At 41.6% G+C, this 25,215-nt stretch overlaps 1 long non-coding RNA gene across 1 annotated transcript in view; it reads left to right on the top strand.

Annotated features, from left to right (window-relative positions):
* The window catches only part of LOC143264520 (uncharacterized), a 258,801-nt gene extending 241,812 nt beyond the window's left edge, over nt 1-16,989 (top strand). Inside the window, exon 7 of the long non-coding RNA XR_013038254.1 lies at nt 16,929-16,989. This is a non-coding gene — a long non-coding RNA (uncharacterized LOC143264520). The remainder of the gene's footprint in view (nt 1-16,928) is intronic.
* Nucleotides 16,990-25,215: the final 8,226 nt, after the last annotated feature.

Below are 25,215 nucleotides of genomic sequence, written 5' to 3'. Positions count from 1 at the left end.
TGGTGAACAGCGACGCGACGGAAAAACACGCGTCGCGTCGGTCTCGTCGATGGTCCCGGTTAATTAATAAGCGCTCACCACCACGGAACTAATTGTCGTATCGTGTGCGACGGGTCGTCGACAGGCTCGACAAGTCGTTGTCAGCTAGGGGCGAAGCTAGTGACTCGTGGTACGTTCATTGAAAGAAGATTAGCTGTGGGGCTTCGTTTCGGTCCCTTAGCGACGACTAATATTTCTGAAGCCAAACGACCGCCGGGCTATCAGTAAAGTTTAATTGCCCACGTTTAATTAGATCTACTACGCGCGGCCAACGTTTAGAACGTTACTCCAAGACTTCTATCGTTCTCTGGAATTTACTTGACTTCCTGCATCGAAACCCTTCAACTGCATGTTCATCGAATCTGAATAATTCACTTGTCTTCTCTAATGTTCCGTTTAATTATCATAATCAACTTCTTCCCTGTTATCCTTTCCAGGTTTTGAAGTTCCAGGTGTTATCATTATTTCAAGTTTCGGAAAATAAGCAGGACAAGATACAGTATTAAGGATCTAAAATTTGAAGTAGATCTTTATCGAAGTTGTCAAATTTCTGCATCAAGATAATTCTATAACGTGCATCTATATATCAAGATAGTTTATCAAGTAATTCATCAAGATAGTTTATCTGACTGATACTTAAACATCAGAGTCTTCTAAGTTTGTAACTCTCCTAATTTCCCAATTTCCTCGAATCATCAAATCGAGCTGATTTCCCGAATCACCATTTTACCTGAGCAAATCAGTACAAGAGTTTTGCGTATATTAGAAAGCTCTCCGCTTGTTCCGTCTCATCGCAGAGAAATTGGAAAAGTTCAAAGCATTCGCCAGCATTGACAAGGGAAAGAAACCGAAGGAGGCTGAAGCAAAGATGGAGGCAGAAGAGGTGAGAAAACGGGGGAGCTGGAAAAAAGGGAACAAGAAAGGAGAATTAAAGAGCGGAAAGCTGGCGGAGAAAAGAGGAGAGAACTCGAGAACAAGGAAGGGGGCGGAATTGTTCTTGCAGCCGCGGGTACTGTTCGATTTCACGGAACGAGTCAATTCTGTGAAAGTATGCGCCTCAATATGGCGGTTTCAAAGCGAACTCTGATACCCCGATGATTCTTATGGAGCATCGTAACCCGCGGATTCTTTGCCAGATCGGTTCTCATAGATGAGTAAACAATTTCCTGCAAAGAGTTGCGATCAATCGAATCACTGTGTCAGCTCTTTGCATTAAAATGCAATCAATGTAATTCGGAAAATATATTATACGGATGAATTCCTGTTGGCAGGGCTTTAGCATATCACTTTTGAGTCTAATAGTTTTATGTGGAATCTGTTTGGAACATCTTGTAGGCATTATGGGATAGCTTATTCTTTAAACGCTTTCAGACCCACGAACAACGAGAAGCTCAAGAGCTGCTCTTTTGTCCGACTTCTTGATCGCAGTTGCTCCTCCGACGCATTTATTTTCTTTATAACGCTGGATTCACTGAGAGAATATCTTGAACGTCAGTGTCTTCTTACTGTACTAAGATTTTATTAATATAAGATAATCATTTTTTGCTGGTTTACTAATTTTTGCCAGTTTTGATTCTTACATTATTGAACAGTTGTTCGATTTTTGCTACTTTGAACTTTCCGTAAACGAGCTGTGTATATACTTCTTACACAGTAAACTTTCGTCGAAGGGAAGAAAAATCAGGGTCCTTATTTCAAAGACGAGGGAGAAGCAACTCGCTACGATACGATGGCTCGATTCTTCACGGAAAACGTCGCGAAGATTGCGTCGAAATGTCCTGGAATTACCAGGCGATCAAAGGGGACGCTTTAAAGATCGCTTTCAACGGAAAAATTACGAGGACGTTGAAGGTTTCCGTCGACTCGTGTAAAAGAGACTCGTGATTTACAATCGTCTGGTAACGAGCAGGAATGGTGAAAACTTTAATCCATTCTCGGTTATGACGGCCACAGTTATACCCCAAAAATTTTGATTTAGTATGCGGAATTAAAAATGTTTGAAATTTAAAATTCTGACGAAGGTTCTCTGATCTTCACGTTACACTCATTTAAATTTTTTATACCGTTGTTAAACTTGAGTAAGTCTGAAATCGATATTCTATAAATACTGTTCTCGAAATTGAAAGGTCTCAAAGTTTGAAATGTCAAGCAAAGTTCAATCATTCTGATAAGTTTTAAATTTCTAAACAATTGTTGAAACAAGTGTTCTAGCAGGATAGATTTATGTAGCAAATAATTGAAATTAAATTATCATCGCTTTGTTAATAATTAGTGTATTCGAGCAGGAGAGAAGTAATGGGAATGCGGACAGCATAAATACACGAGATAACCATTAATTATGCAGAGTAGTCTACCGCTCCATTTTGTTGTGCCGGTTAAAAATAAAATTTTGAATGCAAGTTTTAGTAAAGCTCCTTGCTTTGAAGATAAGCGTTGAGAGCAACGCGGGCGGTAGAAAATCGCAACGAGTACAGTTTTTTTTCTCTTATCTTCAGCAAGAATGAAACAAAAAATTATCACTGTACCGACTGCGGCAACACGCGTAGTAATTACGTGTACTAATTCGTATTCGTTGCCCACGTCTCATTTTAAAATGATAGCGTGACTTCGTGAAATTTACAACCGGGTAGCATAGAACGTGCCATGTGGAAAGGTGGTTCTTAAACTGTACTGTCGTGCAGAAAAAACGTCCAGTCAAAAGGTTTTTGCCTTAAACGCGGGGTCTTAATTACTTTCACGAGCACTCTTTCACTTCCAACAGCTGTGTGTACCTACATGTACGCAACTTCATATTTTGGAGAAATATAGTTGAATTCGCGGACACGTGCATGAAACATTTATTCACCTTTACGGCGGTTGAAAAATTTCGAAATTCCCGAATTCGCTTAAAAGCGGCGCAACACGGAACGAAATGTAAAAAGAATTTTTGCGAAAATATTTTTAGCGAAACAAAATGTGTCGTTTATACAATAGACTTTAATAAATTTCTGTTCTCTTGAGGAACCTATGCCTAATAAAATGTCTGGTTTAGGTTAGGTTTACAGAAACGTCCAAATATTAGTGGGAAGAAAATTGCGCTGAAATATTCAGGTGGAAGACCGTCAGTTTCGTTATCTGTTCTAATCGTTTCGTCCAGTTTTCCCTGTGACGACCCAATAAATTATACCGATGTCCGCGTTTACTCGAATGCATAGTTAACAAATTGACCGTGGAATTTGAATAATTTAAGCAGTTCGCTAGAGTTTCAAACAAAGCCAGTACGTGTGGGTGTCCGTGTGTGCGCGTCACGTGTGCAAATTTAGCGGAGCAATAATTGCGTCGAGAGGATTTGTTAATTGAATAGAACCGTCGCACGGAAGGTACAAAAGCCAGCTGAGCGCATGAACTAATGCTTTCAACGGTTCGAGAATCGTTCGATATATCCGTGTTACCCGGGCTCGCGTAACGTTAGTTATTTTTGAGGGGCGATCGAACGAAATGTAACCGAAGGAAGCAGAATGCAGCGGTATCCATATTCCTCTTGTGATCCAATTGGCAAACGAATAATTTGTGTCCTTGCCAAATCGCCTGTTTGGAAGCATATTTTCTATCTATTAAGCCGTTCGATATCTTTCGGTTAGCTGAAAATATCGGGGATGCGATTAAACGTTGACACGAATAATATATTCAAGAGTAATATGTTCGTATTTTTATCAAACGAGATTGCAGTAAATCGTGCGTTTAATTGGCAGAACACGTGGCCCGATAATCACCCGTTCGCGACACGAGTTTTATTAACGATCATTTTACGTTCACCCCCTTTTCTTCTATTTTTATTTTCTTTTGTTTGGCTTTTTCATCCAGCTTCTCGGTAAAACGTGTCGCGAACAATTATCAGCTTCGTTACCGGGCGCGCTTTATTGAAAGGGTACATGCAACGTTATCGTGGAATGCATCGCGTTTCAGGGTGTATGCATCGATATTGATGTCGCCAGTGTGCTCGTTCGAAGTAATTAACGTGTTTGTCCTGAAATGGGTTAAGAGGAGGGATAGAAACGCGACGCAAAGCCCTCTTGAACCGGGGTAAATTTTTGCTCGTTAATACATCCCGTGGCCAGAAAATCGCTGCGCATATAATGAAAAGCGAAACGACGAATTGAAGAAGGCGGCTTCGGTTATCCAATTCATCCGGTTCTTCTTCGATTCAACATCACGCGATTCAATCGACCAAGTGGCCCGTTTTATTACACCCTCTCATCCATCATCCCCTAAGAAAAGGAGACACAAAGCCAACGGGCCATGCACTGTCCAACCCGTTTTTATTCCACCACCGAGAACTCCTTTAACGTCGTTTTTATAATATAAACTTGCCTTCTGCGAACATTTTCAAGGCATGCAAAAGTTCAACTTTTAAAACTGCGATCTTGTAAACGCTCGTACTTTCAAATCTTTTAACGTCAATATGTTGAATGTATGAGAAGCGGGTCAGAAACTTCAGTTTCCACATTTATTTATAGAAAACACATTTTCGCGTTAGAGGGATATTTACGCTGAATACGGGGAAGCATTTCATCATTGTCTCGTTAATTCCAATATACTAACTCAGATTTAATTTGGTTATAAGCCTAGATATGGGTTACGTAAACACTATTAGCCTATTTATACTTCATTTCCCCAGTGTTTGATTAAACGACCTTACATAAAAATAGCGCAAGGAAAACACTGCGCATAAGACACTTTCGTAAGACACTGCACATGTATTACATATGTTCTCGCCACAAGATGAGCTCCAGACTTTCAATTTTACACCGAGTAGCTTCAAAACGAATAGTATATTCGTCTTATGCATTTTCGTAACCAGGGAGTCAGTTCGATAGAGTAACAAGGAAAGCAGAGCTGGAATTCCTGGAGTTCATCTTGTGCACAGTGCAATATCGAAGCGCAAAGCGACTCGTCCAACTTGTTGATCGTTGATCCACTGACGCGTTAAGATTCGCGGTTAGGTTTTTCGTCCATGCGGGAGGCACAGCAGACGCGCGTCAGTTAGAATTCGATTCCTCGACACTCAATCGGTGTATTCCGTGGTTAACCTTGCACGGTATTCACGGACGGGGGGTCACGAGAATGAATAGGTTTATACGTGGCTGCGTACTCTCTGATTGAGTCGATTCCTCGTATTGCCGTTGGTTGGCGGTGGTGCGCGTTCGCAAACACACGCGACGTGTACAATTAAGCCGGCCCAATTATCGCGCATTCCATTCTCCAGTCAATCGTGGCGAATTCGAGGCAATCACTGCCGTTGTTCCTTCATAATCGTCCACCAGGTAGCTGGACGCTGGATCGTGTGTGCGTGCGAATTTCGTTGGCCTTTATATTGTGTCCTGACATGCGACCGATCACGAAATCGAACCGCTAATTCCACATCAGATTAGGCCACTCCAAATAGGAGCTGGATTTAACTCTCGAGTGGAGAACTTAATTCTCTCGTATAATACAAATTTTATAACACACTAGATTTTTTATCTTACTGAACTATTACTGTAATAGGTACAAGTTTTCTTTTAATACTTAATACACAGTTTTATAAGCATTCTATAAATATTAACAAGTTAGTTTGAAAAAGGGTAAGAACTTGACCCTATGTAAATTATGTACTGTATGCATTTAATCGAAAGGGTAAAGCAGTCATGATCTCAACATTAAGTTGGGCCAATAATCATAGCAGTCGAGGCCCATATAAAATCAATCAATCAATCAAATCAACATTAAGCTTTCAAAAGCTCCTTTTTCTGTAAATTTAACTGAACAGTACGTGATGTTACATACCGGAAATGTGAGTAAATAAAAAGATTTGTCTTCGCTTGCAACAAAAGAGTAAAGCGATCGTTTACGATTGAATTGGATCGTAGCGAGAAGCAATTGCGCTTGCAACAACCGCGAATCGTTGGCATGAACGCGACCATGGAAAGTTGCCAATGTTCTAACTCAGCCGTCGTTCCCATCCGCACCAACAGACAACGGATAAAGAGTGCAATATTTCAAGGCTTAACGGGACGAAGATCAACCACGCAGCCACCCTGGCGAAATTCGACGTCGCTCAGGAACAAGACATTATGCAAAAGAGCTAGTCACGTAGCAACAAGGAAGACGAATGACATCGCTCGACTGGAACATTAATCTCGATTGATGCCGAGGATAGTTTAGCAGACACTGTTCACGCGGAAATCGGATCCGTTTCCGTCTGAAGCGTTTCACGGCCTCTGCCATACAATTTCACCGACCTGGTAATATATTTTTATCGTGTTACCGCCGATCGAGGAGCCCCTGCCGCTTCTAAATCATTTTTTACGATCACCAAAGCTGCGATGGAAAATTTGTCAAAATGACGAAGCTACTATAAATTCATCCAAAAAGTTTGCTTGGGCGAGGGGAGCTGCACGACTTTTAAAGGCTAGTGAAGGCGAGTGGAGATGTGGGTGTTAAATAATTAGGATCAAAGAAAATCAGAAACTAATAACACGCTTCTAATTACATATTCATTATTTAATGTTAAACATAAAGAATACACATATTAACTTTAAGATTAATTAATAATGCCGGGATAACTCGTACACCAATTTACACCGCGAGCGTTTACATTTCACGAACAAGAAAAAGGAAGTGCATCTTTCAATTATTTTTATTCTAACATCGTGCACTACTCGCACTGTATGGTAACGCTACATGCTAAATTTATTTATAATTCAACAGTGAGAATTTGGGGATGTGGGAATTTGGAGATGTGAGAAGTTGGGAATGCGAGAATTTGGGAATTTCAGAACGTGAGAATTTCGAAATGTGAGAATTTGGCGATGTGAAAGTTTGAGGGTGTGAAAATTTGGGGGCGTGAGAATTTGGGAATATGGGAATTTTGGGACGTGGAAATTTGGGGATGTGGGAGTTTGGAGATGTGAGAATTTGGGAATGTGGAATTAGGGAATGTGGAATTGGGGAATGTGGGAATTGGAGAATGTGGAATTGGGGAATATGGGAATTGAAGAATGTGGAATTGGGGAATGTGGAATTGGGGAATATGGAATTGGGGAATGTGGGAATTGGGGAATGTGGGAATTGGGGAATGTGGAATTGGGGAATGTGGAATTGGGGAATATGGAATTGGGGAATGTAGGAATTGAAGAATGTGGAATTGGGGAACGTGGAATTGGGTAATGTGGTATTCGGGAACTTAAAAACTTGAGAACTCAAGAATTTGAGGAAATTCCAATTCCCTCAAATCCCACCAACCCCCAAAATCTTCAAATCCCAAGATTCCCAAATTCCTAAACCTCCCAACCCTTGTCGTATCTTTTTTTTATCATATTACCGCCGATCGAGGAGCCCCTGCCGCTTCTAAATCATTTTTTACGATCACCAAACCTACGATGAAAAATTTGTCAGAATGACGAAGCTACTTTAAATTTATCCAAAAAGTTTGCTCGCGAGGGGAACTCGACGACTCCCAAAGGATAGCAGAGGCGACTCGAAAATGGAATTCTGGCTAGCGTTTCGGATCTGTCGTAAATCGATCCGCCAGCGTAGAGAACGCGGTATATAGCCGAGTAAACTGATAAAGCGGCTATACACGTTACGAATAGTGATTCAGGATCGGGTCGTAATTGGTTCCGGAAATACGTGCAAGGTCCCGCGTATTCGGTGAGCAACCTCGGGAGATTGAAGGACCAGCGAAGAAGGGAAAAGAAAGAGAGTCGAATAATAAAACTGTGAACATAGGAGACGGTAGCGCGGAGTTTAATACGATTCTTTTGTTAAGATGTTGCGACGAGGGCCGGAATTTCGAGACGGAAGTTTAGAATCCATTCACTTTCCAAGCAGAAAACTTTGCGGATTATCGGATTAAGTTTATAGATAGATGAGAAATCACGGAGGCATTTCGTGTACCGTGGAAGTTCTCCGTTTCTGTTGGATACGCGTGCTTCTCGGGTTTTCAATGGATTCGCTTGAATTGGGATCCTTGGGTCAAGTTTTCTAACAATGTTCCGCGTAATAAACTCGATAAAAAATAAACGGGTTGCTTTAACTGGATCACGAGAAAATTGGAGAGATTCGATGAGTAAATCCTTATTGTGTCAACGTCACTTTCAAGCATTAGGACAAGACTGACATACAGCCAAATTTACGTCAATGAGTAAATTGACACTGGAATCATTGTATACTCCTATCATTTATTCACATCTCTCTCAATTCTTGCAACCTTCACTTTTAATTCTTTTATATGCAAATGAAATTTGTCTCGTGCCAGGTAACACGTGTTTCAATTACTCTCGCATTACCTTCGTATTAAAGTTGGAAAAATACAGAGGATACGAGGCATCAAATCGAATACAACCCAGCAGAAACTTGTTAACAAATAATTTTAATACGGCAATGCGTATATTAAGTTACGAGTTCTTTATCTCCGCATTAATGCGTTGACTCCCAAGACATCTTCCACTCACAACGTCCAGGTTATCAAGTATTCCACAAATTCGGTTAAATTAAACAACTAAAATCAAGGAAATAAAATATGTCATCTTCCCATCTACCGGACGCATGTACACACGCGCGTGCATGCACGCTTTATTACACATAATAACAAGTTCTGCATAATTGACCGCGCAAGCGTACGCAACTGTTGCTAATCGAGATTTCGATGATCATTGTGCGGAGAGATAGCGGCGCCATTTCACCGGAATTAATCGTACATGGCAAACTACGATTACCGTTATTAAATTATGAGCAGCTACCATTAGAGCCTACCATTGATACGCCGATAACTAGACCTCGGAATTAAACACACGGAAGCTTTATATTTTACGCGCATGAGTGAACGCGGTTCAAAATGGTTCTCAATTCGATGTAATAGTTGCATGGATTACTGTGTATTTGTGTTATTACGTGGTTTATTCTTACACATTGGTGTTAGGGGGATCTTGGGAATTTGGGGAGGTTAGGATTTGGGGAGCTTGGAATTTGAGGAGCTTGAGAGTTGGGAAGCTTGGGATTTGGGGAGCTTGGGATTTAGGGAGCTTGAGAGTTGGGGAGCTTGGGATTTCGGGAGCTTGGGAATTTGGGGAGGTTGGGATTTGGGAAGCTTGAGAGTTGGGGAGCTTGGGATTTGGAGAGCTTGAGAGTTGGGGAGCTTGGAATTTGGGGAGCTTGGGATTTGGGGAGATCGAGAGTTGGAGAGCTTGGGATTTGGGGAGCTTGGAATTTGGGGAGCTTGGAATTTGGGGAGCTTGGAATTTGGGGAGCTTGGAATTAGGGGAGCTTGGGATTTGGGGATCTTGGGATTTGGGGAGCTTGGGATTTGGGGAGCTTGGAATTTGGGGAGCTTGGAATTTGGGGAGCTTGGAATTTGGGGAGCTTGGGATTTCGGAAGCTTGAAATTTGGGGACCTTGGGATTTCAGGGTCTTGGGATTTGGGGAGCTTGGAATTTGGAGAGCTTAGAATTTGAGGAGCTTGGGATTTGGGGAGCTTGGAATTTGGGGAACTTGGAATTTCAGGGTCTTAGAATTTGGGAATTTGGAAATTCGGGGAGCTTGGGACCAAAATTTATAAATCTAATTTAGAGATTTTACCATCTGGAAAGTTAAGGATCTGAAACCTTAAACCCTCGCAAACTTGTTAATTTACAATTCCATAAACACAAAATTTTTTAAACTTGCCTACTTCATATATCTCATCCTAAAAAACCCTGTTCCTCTAAAGTACCTCAAACTCCTCCACCATATTCAAACTAACCCTTCTATACTCTTCCGCAGCACCACACACAGATACACAAATAATAGTGTGAACCCAGGGAGAGCCGCTCGCGTGACGTTCCTCCACTTCCCTTGTTTGGTAGAGGTTCGAGGATTCCGCTACGATAGTGACCTTTTTACCAATGGAGGCCAACAGAATCGGTATTGAGGTCAACGAGTAAGAACGAAGGGCGTTACACAGAAGACGATCAGCTGCAACCATCTTGATAACAGCTGATATCGTGTTTGAATTTAACACGAAGTACCGGAATAGGATGGTAGATTGGTGGTCAAGATAAAGATATCGGATTAATGCTGTTACAGGGGAAATCAGGAGAAATGAGTTGGTGAGATTTTATGGGGGTGAACTTGTTGCACGATGGAGGAGAGTCGTAAGTTGCTTCGACGATAAGTGGTTCGGGAAGTTAAATGCTGCTCGTGTTTTCGTGGTAAAAGATAGGAACAAAGATGTTAGCAGGGGATTACTTTATCAAGTTGGTTCTTGGTCAGTGATGGCGTGAAATGTTGATTAGTTATTTCAAGTTTGATATTCTAATATACTAAGGTTTCTCTATTCTAATATAGTTATTCTAAGGTTTTTCTATTTTCTATTTACGAGGTTCTTCTGTCATATGTGGATAGATATCAGTATTCACTGAGATGTGAATGATTTATAACTTGATGGTTCACTTTTATGAATTACCTCAAAATTTCCATGCATTGTATTACTCGGATTTAATTCTACCTTTTTAAATTTTTATACCAGATATCGCGAGTTATATAAATTTAACGTATATCAATTAGGAACCTTTTACTATATGATATATTACCGTAGGAGTCGTTAAAACCCTATACAAGCTCTCAGATAACCCAGCGCCAATTAGTTCCAGTTCAGTTCTATTGTAGTTCGAGCTCAGTTTCATTCAGCCCGTAGTTCAATTCTATAGTAAGCTTTGTTCTACTCTAAGTCATTCGTAAGCTCCGTATCTCGCGACCTTTGTATACCGGTGAAACACAAGGTATTCCCAAACAGCCAGCCCCGATGATAAGTGTGATGCGATTTCTATTCATCGTAAGAAGATTATGGAATACTCTAACAAAATGACGGTAACGATAAGATATCCGGTTATTAACATCCACCAGCGTCTTGCGTTCTGCTTGCCTCTCTAGTCTCCCTTTTGCTTTAAAACTATTTCACTGGTTCCTCAAGTTTAGATTTTGAGAAATTGAGGGTTGGGAATTTTGGGAAGTTGGAGGGTTATTTCAGAATTGGGAGTTGGGGGAATTTGAGGATGTGGGGATGGGGATGTGAGAATTTGGGGATGCGAGAAATTGGGGGTGTGAGAATTTGGGGAATGTGGGAATTGGGGAATGTGGAATTGGGGAATATGGAATTGGGGGATGTGGAATTGGGGGATGTGGGAATTGGGGAATATGGAATTGGGGGATGTGGGAATTGGGGAGAGTGGGAATTGGGGGATATGGGAATTAGGGGATGTGGGAATTGGGGAGAGTGGGAATTGGGGGATATGGGAATTGGGGGATGTGGGAATTGGGGAGAGTGGGAATTGGGGGATATGGGAATTGGGGGATGTGGGAATTGGGGGATGTGGGAATTGGGAAGAGTGGGAATTGGGGGATGTGGGAATTGGGAAGAGTGGGAATTGGGGGATGTGGGAATTGGGGAATATGGAATTGGGGGATGCAGGAATTGGGAGATGTGGGAATTGGGGAATATGGAATTGGGGATGTGGAAATTGGGGAGAGTGGGAATTGGGGGATGTGGGAATTGGGGGATGTGGGAATTGGGGGATGTGGGAATTGGGGGATGTGGGAATTGGGGAGAGTGGGAATTGGGGGATGTGGGAATTGGGGAATGTGGAATTGGGGGTTGTGGAAATTTGAGAACGTGGGAATTTGGAAATTTGGGAACTTGAGAACTTGGAATTTAGGAATTTGGAAAAATTCCCAGATCCCCAAATCCCATCATCCCCAATTCCTAACCTCATCAAATCCCAAGAATCCCAAACTCCCATACCTCCCAACCCCTAACGCACACCCAAACTTCCAAATCCTAAAAATCCCTAAAATTCAATCAGCAAAAGATCTCTCCCCTTCTCTATTCTATCCTCCCCAATTACCACTCTCCAATCCAGCTGAAATTGCTTCATCAAATTGCGAATTACTATCACGTTAAGTAGAATTCTAAATGGAATTACGTTCTACAATCCCATAGACATTATACAATCGAGATAACCCTCTGTATAGTTCGATGTGGTCGTTGTAACGTCGTGTCTGGGAGCCTTGCCAAGAACACTTATTAGGGACGAAATAGGAAAACGAGCTTTTTCTTCGATCCAATGAAGGGTGTATCTACGGGTGGAAGGAACGACGAACGGAACCGACATTGTTGTTATCAGCCAGCACGGAACATATCTAGTTTGGATAAGGACGAAACGGTTTAAGGGAAAGAATTACTGATAAGCGCAAGAATGGCCAAACGTCGCCAGTGTTGGAATTCCTTGCCGCGTAACAGTTTCACCGATGCCAGATAACGGTACACCGCACTAAATTGCATTTCTTTGCTGTTTCCGAACAAAAACAGGATATTTATTCGCGGTTGTTACGAGTTAAAAGAAACTGCTCACGTAGATCGCGTGTGTCGGAACGTGTCTGGAAACTAACAGTCGTATTAGTTTGAAGTTAACAGACTCGCGATGGATGTCCATTTTGTTCGCGTGGTCTCCCTATAACTCCAATACCCATGTGTCAATGGCTATATGTTCATCTTGCGATTCTCGCAAAATTCGATTTTTCGTCGCAGAGAGGACGTTGCCGTTCGTTCGCTTTTGAATTACGAGCCGCAGCCCGGAAAAATCTGGCCACATCGATTGGCGAAAGAATGAATTACCAGAGCGGACGGTCCGTGATAAATAGCCAAAGGTGTTGCAGTTTCCGTGATTATTGCCGAATCGAATCGATTTGTTTATTATCATCCGTCGCGAATATTCTCGTCGAGATGATGAAAGGATTTCGTCGGGTAGTCTACGAAGCTCGAAAGCGGACGCGTAATTCATTTTCATCACGAGGTGATTTTAAGACAGGATAATTGAATATCTCCTCGGCGATTTCTGAGCGCCGTAGACAAAAGACGCTCGACTTAATAAAACCCCGGGAGGGGAATAATTCTTAATTACTCGGCGATTCGGCGATTCTTTGAGACGGACGCAACGAATGAAAAATGAAAGTTTATTCGGGTCAACGGTGATCCATAGCCGCTAGATCCGCGGCGACGAGAAGCATCATCGATCGGTAGGAAAGTTTCAACATCTGCACCGCAGGAAGACCACTTTTCTGACTCGGTGAAGCTGAATTAATAGCCAGTCACTCGACCGATTTCTTTTGTTGATTGTTCTTACTCTGTGCGAGCCTTTTTCTTCCGTACCTGCATTCGGAACTTCACTTCGCTACGTTTATATCCGTCGTGGCATTCTTTGAGCCGAGCCGGCTTTTTAATCAATCTCAGACGAGAAATTACATTTTATCGGTAATTATCCTGCCACGGAGTTCTTCCACCGAGTTCTCGTCATTCTCGTTTGAAAACTTGGACGGTGTTCCAGTATCGTAATTATTTCTACGATTGTAATTAACCTTCCGGTGCATAAAGATCCTAAGGACCTATTTAATTATTTCTGCAAACATTTTCAGGTCCTTACTTCTATCACGTGTGTGTTTAACATGAAATTATCTTACAATAGTTTGCACTTTTTCAGCGAGGAAGTTTAATGTAAACGATATCAGGGACACTGGGGAGCCGAAAAGTTTTGTGACCCGAAGCACTACGTTCCACGAACCATTATAATTAGTGGCTAAAGCTAGTTAATTTCGAATGAACTTGTTTGAACTTCACCGAAGTTTCCTTTCCCAGTTTCTGCCCATTATATTTTACCAGCAGCAATTTTTTCTCCTGTGCTAAACTTTTCACGATTTTGCTAATATTTTACCTGTCACCCACTCGTTTCAAGTGAAATTTAACGCTTCTGCCACTCGCAAACTTGTCTGGACTGATATACGTATTCATTCGTTTTGTTTAATTTTATCGCTACGATTTTTACATTAGTTTCCTCTGTACAATTATACAGCGATATTCTTAAAAAATTATCACTTTAATTACTATTAAATAGAATCAGCTCAAAAGTATGTATTTGTGTGATACGGAGATGGATATCAGTAAATGTGTGCAATTATACAACTCATTCTAAACCTACCGCAATATAATGTGTACTTAATTTGAAATTAAAAATGAAGTTGAAAAATAAATAAACAATCAACCAAACATAAATTAGTACACACTTTTATTCTTTATCTTGATGAAAATCAATGCTGATTTTAAGGAATGTACTTTAACAAAATGTGTTCCTTACAATAAGAAACTTATGGAGCGGTTTGGTAGTTTTAATGTTAAATCTATATCGTATAGTCTACGTTGTCATGAAAACTCACAAGTTTGTAACTGTATATTTCGACAAAGTCTCAAGTACGTTTATAGTACTTCAGAGGCAGTAAAAAACACGGAAACTGTCGAATGGCTTCAAAACGTAATTCTAGATTTAGAAAGCGCGACGCGTGAAACAAGAAACACAATACTGGGCATACAACTGGCTCATTGGCTTCATCGCTATCCAGACTAATTGACCATCTAACCAGAACGTTTTCATTCAACGTATCCGTCGGTGAATCGTCGATTGTCTCGCACTGTTCCATTGTGAGAACGCGACGCGGTCGTCTACGAGTCTTTCCAGCCTCGAATCGGCGTACAATCAGGGAAAGAGCAAGATGGCGCAAGCCGGAACCGCCGGCAGAAGAGAAGCGACAGGAGAGTTGCGTTAAAAAAGTGTCGAAGAATGAGAGTGGTAGCGTGCAAGAGAAAAGGGTTGTACTCGAAAGAACGCGATGCATAAGTTTCGAATATAGCTACCGCTAACGCGTCCGTTGTATACGCGACCAGAATCTCTGTGTGCGAGTTTCTATGAGACGTCACCTTCGCGACGCCAATGAACCACCCTTTTAAACTGCTCCCTCTTTCCCTCGCGCGCATTTTGATAACAACAGCATACACCGGCTGTAAGTACGGTTTCGCGTACACCTAAGTACGGTTCCATCTAACCTTACCCTTCTGTCCCTTGTCATCGAGTATTTCGAGACACGGAACCGCGGTTACATCTAAAGTCACCCTCATCTTTCTTGCCACCTGGATCATGCCCACAAACAATTGCGACGAGCAAAGGGAAGACATCTCATTATTTGCGCGATGTGGACAGCCATTCGTATTTCTTTTATTGGGACGCAAGAATGTGGGTGCAGGTGGTTCAGAATTGTTATATCTATAAATTTTCCGACTCTCAAATTTTGTTAGGATCAAATTTCCAAACTTCTGAAATTTGGGGATTGAGAATTTGGATGACTTGGAGAGGTTAGGAGACTTGGTTTGAGAATTTGGAAATTGAGTGATGTGAGAGTGTGGGAATTTGGGAACGTAGGGGTTTCAAAATTTAGGGATTCGGATGTGGGGATGGGGATGTGAGAATTTGGGGATATGAGAATTTGGGGATGTGAGAATTTGGGGATGTGAGAATTTGGAGGTGTGAGAATTTGGGGATGTGAGAATTTGGGGGTGCGAGAATTTGGAGGTGTGAGAATTTGGGGGTGTGAGAATTTGGGGGTGTGAGAATTTGGAGATGTGAGAATTTGGGGATGTGAAAATTTGATTAATGTGGGAATTGGGAAATGTGGAATTAGGGGATGTGGAAATTGGGGAATGCGGAATTGGGGAATGTGGAATTGGGGAATGTGGAATTGGGGAATGTGTAATTGGGCAATGTGGAATCGGAGAATGTGGAATTGGGGGATGTGGGAAAATTTGAGAATTTGGAACTGTGGAGAATTGGGAATGTGGCTTTGGAGATTTGAGGATTTGGAAATTTGAAGGCGTGGGTGTTTGGAAATTTAACAATTTATATTCTTGAGAATCTGAAATTTAGAAAAATAAAGGAACTGACAATTTGAAGACTTAGAAAGAAACTGTATTAGCAACTCCAGAAAATGCAGAAAATAATTCCTTGCAATCGATCTCCTCACGAATCACAGCTACCAAAGCAGTCCATAAGTATGTTTTCTAAGTAAATAAAATGTATATCCTCCACAACAGTTTTTCATTTATCCAACTGTGTACATATTGATCTTTTCACAGTCGCTGCTCGATTAAACACTTCCCTTCTCTTTGTGGCTCCTGCTTTAATGAACAATTGCAACCCTCCGTGAAGTACCTAATAACTCGCAAATATTGAGTTGGTTTTTGTATCTCCTATCCCTTGCAGTTCTTTAATTCTATAAAGTCAGATTGCTCAGAGCTTTAAGTGTTTACACACGCGTTTACACGTCCAATTGTTGAAACAGTGCAAACACGGTGGGCATATTGACCCAATTACTGAATTGGGTATTCCGTCCAGTATGGCAGTGTTTAATCATCCAACGTGTGACCCTTGAATGAAAATTGTTTTATTTCTAATTGTATCCAAATTAGCTATATACACAGCAATAAAACACTTTATGGCTTATTTGTTAGAGGTATATTTTGCTTCAAATTGAGGGCTAATATTTTCTATAATACTCACATATTTTGATAGTAATAACTTTTTGAAGAATTCACAAATTGGAAAGGACACATGCTTGTAATATTTTTAAATCTTATCGCGAGTTAATGATAAAAGAGGAATTTCTTATTCCAACATTATTTATAATGTTCTAAAATTGAAATTTATTTAAATATTCACGATGAAGTAACAGGGCACTTATTCTCCTAATTACATCCTCAAATGACCCATCCATTAAAACCATCAAGAAACTTCAATCCTGCAACCAGCAAAAAACAGACTTTACCGATTAAAATTGCAGTCAGCACGCAATTAAAGCCAGCGTTAAAAATGGATAAGTTAGCCAGCATCTACAGCGAGGCTAATTAGCATTCGACGGTGCAACCATGAATTTGATAATGCACTCTAAAATCCTTTCTCGCGATATCGATCGTTAAAGTCATGGCAGGCGATTTAATGAAGGCCTATGTGTTCCAGAGCCGCGGATACGTGGGGAGCGCGGTTGGCTACGAGAACGAGGAATCTTCGAGTCAGCGATCAGCATCGACACATTGATGCTTCGTCGATCGATTGACGGACCTAGTGACGAGGCACCGACGAGCCGCCAAGGAAATCTCGACGAACGTGAGTAAATCCATTCTAACACCGCGTAAAATTGAATCCCCGTCTCTCCATTGTTCGCCCTCGAGCACACGCCGAATCATTCGAGCCAACTTGTACCCTGTCGATACCAATCTCTCTTCGTGTAATAACGGTTAAAGAGCCAGCGTGTTACCTCGCGGGTTGGTTTTACGAGCAGTGTGCACGACGCATGCTTTGTGAACACAGCGGGATTTCACTTTTGTGATTGGGAGCTGTGTTTTCGAAGGGAGCCTTCTATTTTCTGTTAGGCGCTAGTCAGAACGTCTGAGTTCTACACATCCTTCGAATTCTGCATGAAGATCTGTTGATTCGCGATATCTGAATTTGAAGTACGTTTCAAATTTGTTGCGGACGTTTTTAAAATAGCTGCAAACTGCTTGAAAATACTTGGAGAAGCTAGGAGCAATTATTAATGGGCGTCTGAGATAGGTTGGAAATTTACTGCAAGAGGTAAAAAGTTCCGTTCTGAAAAGGAGTCTCTCCAGTATTCAGCTATTTCAATTTGGAAAAGATTCCAAAGTTAGTAAACAAGTTTTTTGAACGGAGGAGTCGTTTTGCGGGATAATATTATCTGGCTGCGTTTCAGAAAGATTCCACATTCGCTTGAAGATGATGGATATATCGCTCGAACTCCTGAATCTAGATTGTGTGTTCTGGATAGCGTTTTGTTATTGTAAGCGAAGTGAATTAGAGATATCAAAGTTAGTACCGGAACACAATAATATATCTTCCGAGTTCCTGACGTAGGGTCTGGGAGCTTGCCTCTTGAATTCGCGAAAGATTTCACAATTATTATGCAAAGCTTAAGGATCTTTCACGCATCTAGGGAGATCTCCGCTATTATAAGCGATCTGAATTCGACCGAGAAGATTTAATACAGAAAGCGCAAATATCCCTCGAGTTCTAAAGCTTTCCTCGATATTATAAACCACTCGAATTTGGGAAAGATTTCGAATTTATTGTAGAAAGCTTAGGAATCCTTCGAACTCCTAAACTTCGGATGGAGCCATTACCGTCAGCCATCTGAATCGGAGAAGGGACCAAAATTTAGTACGAGAAGCTTAGAAACCTTTCGAAAGTACTAAAATCCACGTATCAGATATCGCTTTACCATCTTCATTTGAGAAGCGTTCGCTCGAGAAAATCGGATTTTAAAGATCGTACAAATATTTCGAATATTTACTCAAACCCGAGCGTTGGCTACTAAATTTAGTTCAAAGCAAAGTATGAGATAGAGATTGTATGCGGTTCCTTCAAAGTCACGAAATATCTCTGTTCGAGAGGAGGAAGAGAGACGTAGAGGACCGTTAGGGGTTGATTACGTTACCCACGATGTGTAGGTGCACACGTGGCGAGGGCAAGACCAAAATTACTGGGCAAGCTGCGGTGCACCGCGGTGCATTCTCGTTCACACTCGTATTCAGATTCATAACTGCCCTGGCCGCTAGTTTCAGGGCGAAATGGAGCCGTGTAACGAATAGTGGAATTACCGTGAACTGGTATTATATCGGTGGATATCGGTCGCCCCAAGTTCCAGAGGAACGATCCTTGTATTTTTAGTGAGAATCGATAGGTACTTTCGTAGCGTCGACCGAGAGGAATGGAAATTTACGAGAGAAGAACGTATTCGCTTGGATTATTCGCATTGAAAGGAGAAGCGAGACCTCTTCGTTGTTTTCCCCTTGTAATTGAATATCGATTGCGATCTTGCTGAAATGTCCGATTCTAATTTAGCCCGCTTGCCGTCTTAAATTATCGTCCTGAACTTTGTGCAACGATATCTAATTACTTCCTAACGGAGCACTAACGTGTACTTTACTCATTTGCTTTTACAATCATTACTTTACTTAAATTGTTTAAATTCGTGTGTAAATTGTTCGCTTGGGATTGGGGGAGCTTGGGATTTGAGAAGCTTGGGATTTTGGAGACTTTGTGCATCGATATCTAATCACTTCCTAATGGAGCACTAACACGTACTTTACTCATTTGCTTTTACAATCATTAGTTTACTTAAATTGTTTAAATTCGTGTGTAAATTGTTCACTTGGGATTTGGGGAGCTTGGGATTTGGGGAGCTTGGGATTTGGGGAGCTTGGGATTTCGGAAGTTTGGGATTTGGGGAGCTTGGAATTTCAGAGCCTCGAAACTTGGGGAGCTTGGGATTTGGGGAGCTTGGGATTTGGGGAGTTTAGGATTTGGGGAGCTTGGAATTTGGGGAGCTTGGAATTTGGTGTGCTTGGGATTTGGGAAACTTGGAATTTGGGGAGCTTAGAATTTGGGGAGCTTGGAATTTGGGGAGCTTGGGATTCAGTGAGCTTGGAATTTGACTTTTGGTATTACAAAATTTCGAAAATCTCGAACTTGCAAAAATAGAAACTTAATTACTTCCTAATGAAGCACTAACGTGTACTTTATTCATTTGCTTTTACAATTATTACTTCGCTTAAATTGCTTAAAGTTTGTAAATAGTTCACAATAATATCTAAAGTTATTGTGTCACTGTATCAAGAGGTTTCGAATGGAACGTTCAGTTCCAGGCAATTTTATTGTCGACCGTGTCGTGATAAGTAACTGTAACGAAAAATATCGTTAAACTCGATCTTCGGATCCTTTAACCGGATTTCAGCGGTAACTCACGTCACAAAACGACGAGTGTGTTTCGTGGCAGAGAATCGTAACGAATTGCGATCGATAGCAGCACGTATGGTGGTAGGTAATCGCTATTAGCTGCGGCTATCGACTAACCGTGACGTCGATGATCGGTAGCGGTACGAAATAATCGCAATTAACTCCGGGTATCGGTCGGCTAGAAGGTCGATACGGCACTGCCGCAAAATAATCGCGATTAGATGGACTTCATCAGGCGACCATAACGTCAATTTCGCATAGTACACACGTTTTTACGTGGGAGCTCTCGAAACCCATTTGGTCGATGACGTAGTTCCGCACGAGCGTATTCCAGTTTCGTTTCGCGTTATACTGGTGCGTATGAAAGGGGTTTAAAACAGGGTCACCGGAAACGGATTCCCTTTCAAGCCCCTGCCCCGGCGCCCGTTCTCTATTTCGCGAACAACGCAACGGTACACATTTTTTACTCCTGCCATCTTGATTTCCAAAGCTCGATTTCGAATTGATCGGAACTCGCAATTCGAGAACCTATCGGGATTTATACGCGAGTTGCATTTCGACGATGAATAGATCGCGTTAACGCCTTGATCGCCGTTCGCGCGTTAACTGATATATGTCCATCGAGCAAAAGAAGAATAAAATATACATAAAACGTTGTAATCCAATCGTATGAAATATTTGACAAAATAAATCTTTCTCATCCCTGAAAATTGCACGGTAAATCCTGCGACACTTTTCCCGGACGACATTAAATTCTTTACGAAGCGTTGGCGTGACCGGTAATAGTTATCTGTTCCGCCACTTTCGCGCCGCTTTCTTTTGTCCGAAATTACATTCCCGCCGGTTAACGGTCAGCCTGGATTTGTCGATCGACCGATATTTTTCTCGTCTGTCCTTCGATCCATATATCCCGGGATCAGGCCGAAAAGACTACCATAAACTCTGGCCAATTTTACAGGCACTGCCCGATACATAAACTCGTAAAAGCGAAATTTAATACAGCTACCGGAAACGAGGGCCAGGCATAACAATAAAATATTTATACGTTGCAATGATACGCGTCGAAAATTTCGCTCGTGTCGCTCCGCCGTGCCGATCTCGTGTTACCACCCTCCTCTTATCCCACCCCCGTCGGTAAATATAATATTGAACGTTCGATTCGCGGCTGAAACGTATATTTCACGCGCGATAACGAAACGGCAATTTCTTGTGGAAGACTTCGATAAAACGAGTCTTCGTACGACGACGCCCCGGTATCATACCCCCGTGTTCGATTCGAATACAGACGTATTCGAGCGCGTCTTCGTCTGACGTATTCCGAAGGGGATTCAACCTGTCGGCAACGAGACAACGTCGCACCGATACTTTTGTTTATGATACCCGGCACCGTTTCGTCGAGCATGAATCTCGGTTCTCGAGACATTCTCTTGGGGTACGTGTACTATGCTTGTCTCGTCGAGAAGTCACGTTCCGTCGCGTAACTCTTCGTTCACCGAGAGGTCGTACCGGATCGGCAGACGAGACATCACAGATAATCAACGGATCGAATTCTTCGACAGCTTTATTCTTACAGTCTTCAGACTTGCGTGAAGACACGTCCAAAAATCCCCGAGTAAACATACAATTTTATACCGGAAAAATGCACCTTACTGTTCTTACGACCAGAATCACCGAAATCCATTTTGTTCAAAAAATAACGATTCGGTGGAGTTACTCTCAGAAAGTATAGCTAAGCGATAGATGGATCGGTAAGCAGTTGTCAATGAGTTCTAGTTGTAGATAAGCTCCCCAAGATCCAAGCACCCCAAATTCCAAGATACTTAAATTCCAAGCTCCCAAAATCCCAAGCTTCCCAAATTTCCAAATTCCCAAATTCCAAGACTCTGAAATTCCAAGCTCCCCAAATCCCAAGCACTTCAAATTCCAAGATCCCCAAATTCCAAGCTTCCAAAATCCCAAACTTGCCAAATCCCAAGCTTGCCAAATCCCAAGCTTCCCAAATCCCAAGCTTCCCAAATTTCCAAATTCCCAAATTCCAAGCTTCCCAAATCCCAAGCTTCCCAAATCTCAAGCTTCCCAAATCTCAAGCTTTCCAAATCCCAAGCTTCCCAAATCCCAAGCTTCCCAAATCCCAAGCTTCCCAAATCCCAAGCTTCCCAAATCCCAAGCTTCCCAAATTTCCAAATTCCGAAATTCCAAGCTTCCCAAATCCCAAGCTTCCCAAATCTCAAGCTTCCCAAATCTCAAGCTTTCCAAATCCCAAGCTTCCCAAATCCCAAGCTTCCCAAATCCCAAGCTTCCCAAATCTCAAGCTTCCCAAATCCCAAGCTTCCCAAATTCCAAGATCCCCAAATCCCAAGCTCCCAAAATCCCAAGCTTCCCAAATCCCAAGCTTTCCAAATTCCCAAACTCCAAGATTCTGAAATCCCAAGCTCCCCAAACTCCAAGCACCCCAAATTCCAAGATCCCCAAATTCCAAGCTCACCAACTCCCAAGCTTCCCAAATCCAAAATTCGGTCGAATTTAATGCGAATAAAATCTCAGTTAAATAAACAGACGCCTCGTTTGCAGTCGTAAATCATTTATGACAGAAACGTCGCTTGCCAGTCTGGTTACATTTATTTCTTTTTACCTAACCTGTGTCGAGAGGTATAGGCTAATTCATTTGTCACGGTCGTCTCTAGCATGTCCCCTCGTTTTTCATTTTATAGGGGAAATTGTTTCGAATCGAGGAACGAATAGGTTGTGACCAGCGAATGGTTTTGCTCAAGATTTTTTCATGTTCCCTTTTGTTTTTTCATACGTTAAATGTCACGGTAGAGATGTATGACTTGCATGCACATAAATCTTTCATTCCGTTTTTACGAACATTTGTTTCTCCTTAAATATGACATCAAATCGTTCTTCATTTGTTGGAACATATTTTTGTTCGATACTCAAGATAAATTGCTCTGCGTGCAATAATATTTCGGTGCCGCAAAAATAGCGACTTCAGCCTTCTTTTCGTCGAAATTGGATTAATTGTCAGCGAGTTCGGGGTAAATGCAATTCGTCAATTAATAGCGACAGCATCTTAATTGTTCGAGGAGCTTCTTGAGAGGAAACCGTTACGGATTCTAACAAGAAGACGCAATCTCACGCTAGATCGACGGTCGCGCTTATCTGTCGAGTGTACAGAAGCGAGCGTGCGCACCGTAATTTTTAGCAATCAGCCCGGCCCATTTCCCAGCCCCTCCTTATTCGTTTTCCCTCGCGTAATCACGTCCACTCGGGGAAACTTCTTTGCCAGCCGCTTCGGCAAACAACTCGTAACTTCTTCTCTATCCCCGGGAAAAAGTTCTCCTCCGCTGCTGAGATACGTATTCGAACGATTCGTTTACGAGCACGTCGAAACGGAAGAGGACAGAATCGATTCACAGATCGATGTACCTTACCTCTCATTAGTTTTCTTACACCTTCAAATATTTGAGGAACAAAATAATTTACTGGAAATAAGTTTCCTGGGAGAATGTACATGCACTGCATTACATGCATTTCTTTCAACTACATTTGTCAAATAAATTTATTGTAAAATTTTCAAAATTTTTATCTCCTCTTTTTAATATTCGATATTTTTGGATATAGTGTTTATGCTAAATGTGAAACTTGTAATACGTCATTTGATAAAATATCCAGAAAAAATGTCAGCAAGTTTCAACCCCTTGCTTTAACCAAGCTCCTCAAATTCCAAGCTCCCCAAATTCCAAGATCCCCAAATTCTAAGCTCCCCAAATTCCAAGCTTCCCAAATACCAAGCGCACAAAATCCCAAGCTTCCCAAATCCCAAGCTCCCCAAATTTCCAAATTCCCAAATCTCAAGCTCCCCAAATTCCAAGCTCCCCAAATTCCAAGATCCCCAAATTCCAAGATCCCCAAATTCCAAGCTTCCCAAATACCAAGCGCACAAAATCCCAAGCTTCCCAAATCCCAAGCTCCCCAAATTTCCAAATTCCCAAATCTCAAGCTCCCCAAATTCCAAGATCCCCAAATTCCAAGATCCCCAAATTCCAAGATCCCCAAATTCCAAGCTTCCCAAATACCAAGCGCACAAAATCCCAAGCTTCCCAAATCCCAAGCTCCCCAAATTTCCAAATTCCCAAATCTCAAGCTCCCCAAATTCCAAGATCCCCAAATTCCAAGCTTCCCAAATTCCAAGATCCCCAACTCTCAAGCTTCCCAAATCCCAAGCTCCCCAACTCTCGAGCTCCCTAAATCCCAAGCTTCCCAAATCCCAAGCTTCCCAACTCTCAAGCTCCCTAAATCCCAAGCTTCCCAAATCCCAAGCTTCCCAAATCCCAAGCTTCCCAAATCCCAAGCTTCCCAAATCCCAAGCTTCCCAACTCTCAAGCTCCCTAAATCCCAAGCTCCCCAAATTCCAAGATCCCCAAATTCGAAGCTTCCCAAATCCCAAGCTCCCCAAATCCCAAGCAAGCAATTTACACACGAATTTATACAATGTAAGTAAAGTAATGATTGTAAAAGCAAATGAATAAAGTAACTCCTTATCTATTTAATATCGATCGAAAGAGGTGTTTCAGAAAATGAGCATCTACCAACAAAACAGTCGAATGGAGTACAAGATTTAAAGCGCAATACATGTTGCAAATGCTAATTTGCATGTTTCTCGACACGATACACGATCTTCATATTTTCCTCATCGTGCAGAAAGTGTCTCGTGCGCGGAACCCGAAGCTCTTGCATTTATTATGGCAAGTTGAAAAATTGCAACCGATAACGTAAAGTTTCTCGCTACTTTGCAACCGGCTTGTTTAAGTTCGTTCGAACGCCCACCGCTTCCGGGGTGTAATCGTCGTTAAAGATTAATTCGAGTTTCTTGGTTCAAAAGGGTTGAAACGACGATACGCAGGCTGCAATTAGTGTAATGACATTACACAATGTCGTGTCGTTACAAAATCGAGTTTTGCGATCGTTTGAGGTTAGGTTTTAATGCGCGGATAATGGCGACGCCATGAAATCGATATGATTGAAGAGGTAACAAAAAAGTCTTCAAAGATTTTTAGTGACACGAAAAAATTTTAAAGGCCATAATAAAAAAATTTGTTAAATTGCAAAAAATATAATAGAAATATATTAAAGATTGTAAATGATATATTGTATAAAATATTAAATAAAAATCTTCAATTGTCACATGCATTAAATAACGAAAGATAAATGATGATGTCCATGAATGTTTGTTTGTGCTACTTTATAAAAAGGAGAAAAATGGAATTTACTCTGTTTGGAGAAGTAGTAATATTTCCCGCAACTTTCGGACATTCCGCACGAAAATACGAGTTGCAAATGCAACAGAATTGATCGATGCAACGAGTTTCGCGAATATGCATAAATTCGTCGCAAAACTTTGTCTTTTCGCCTCCTTCGTCATCCGATAGAACTATCTCGTGCATTTTATAAAGGATGACACATCGTACGAGCTCGATCGAGTATCGCTCAC

This window comes from Megachile rotundata, chromosome 5 (genome assembly GCF_050947335.1).
Source record: "Megachile rotundata isolate GNS110a chromosome 5, iyMegRotu1, whole genome shotgun sequence".
Classification (NCBI taxonomy): domain Eukaryota; kingdom Metazoa; phylum Arthropoda; class Insecta; order Hymenoptera; family Megachilidae; genus Megachile; species Megachile rotundata.
The sequence above is the reverse complement of the archived record's forward strand: the minus strand, read 5'-3'. Positions and strand labels throughout refer to the sequence as shown.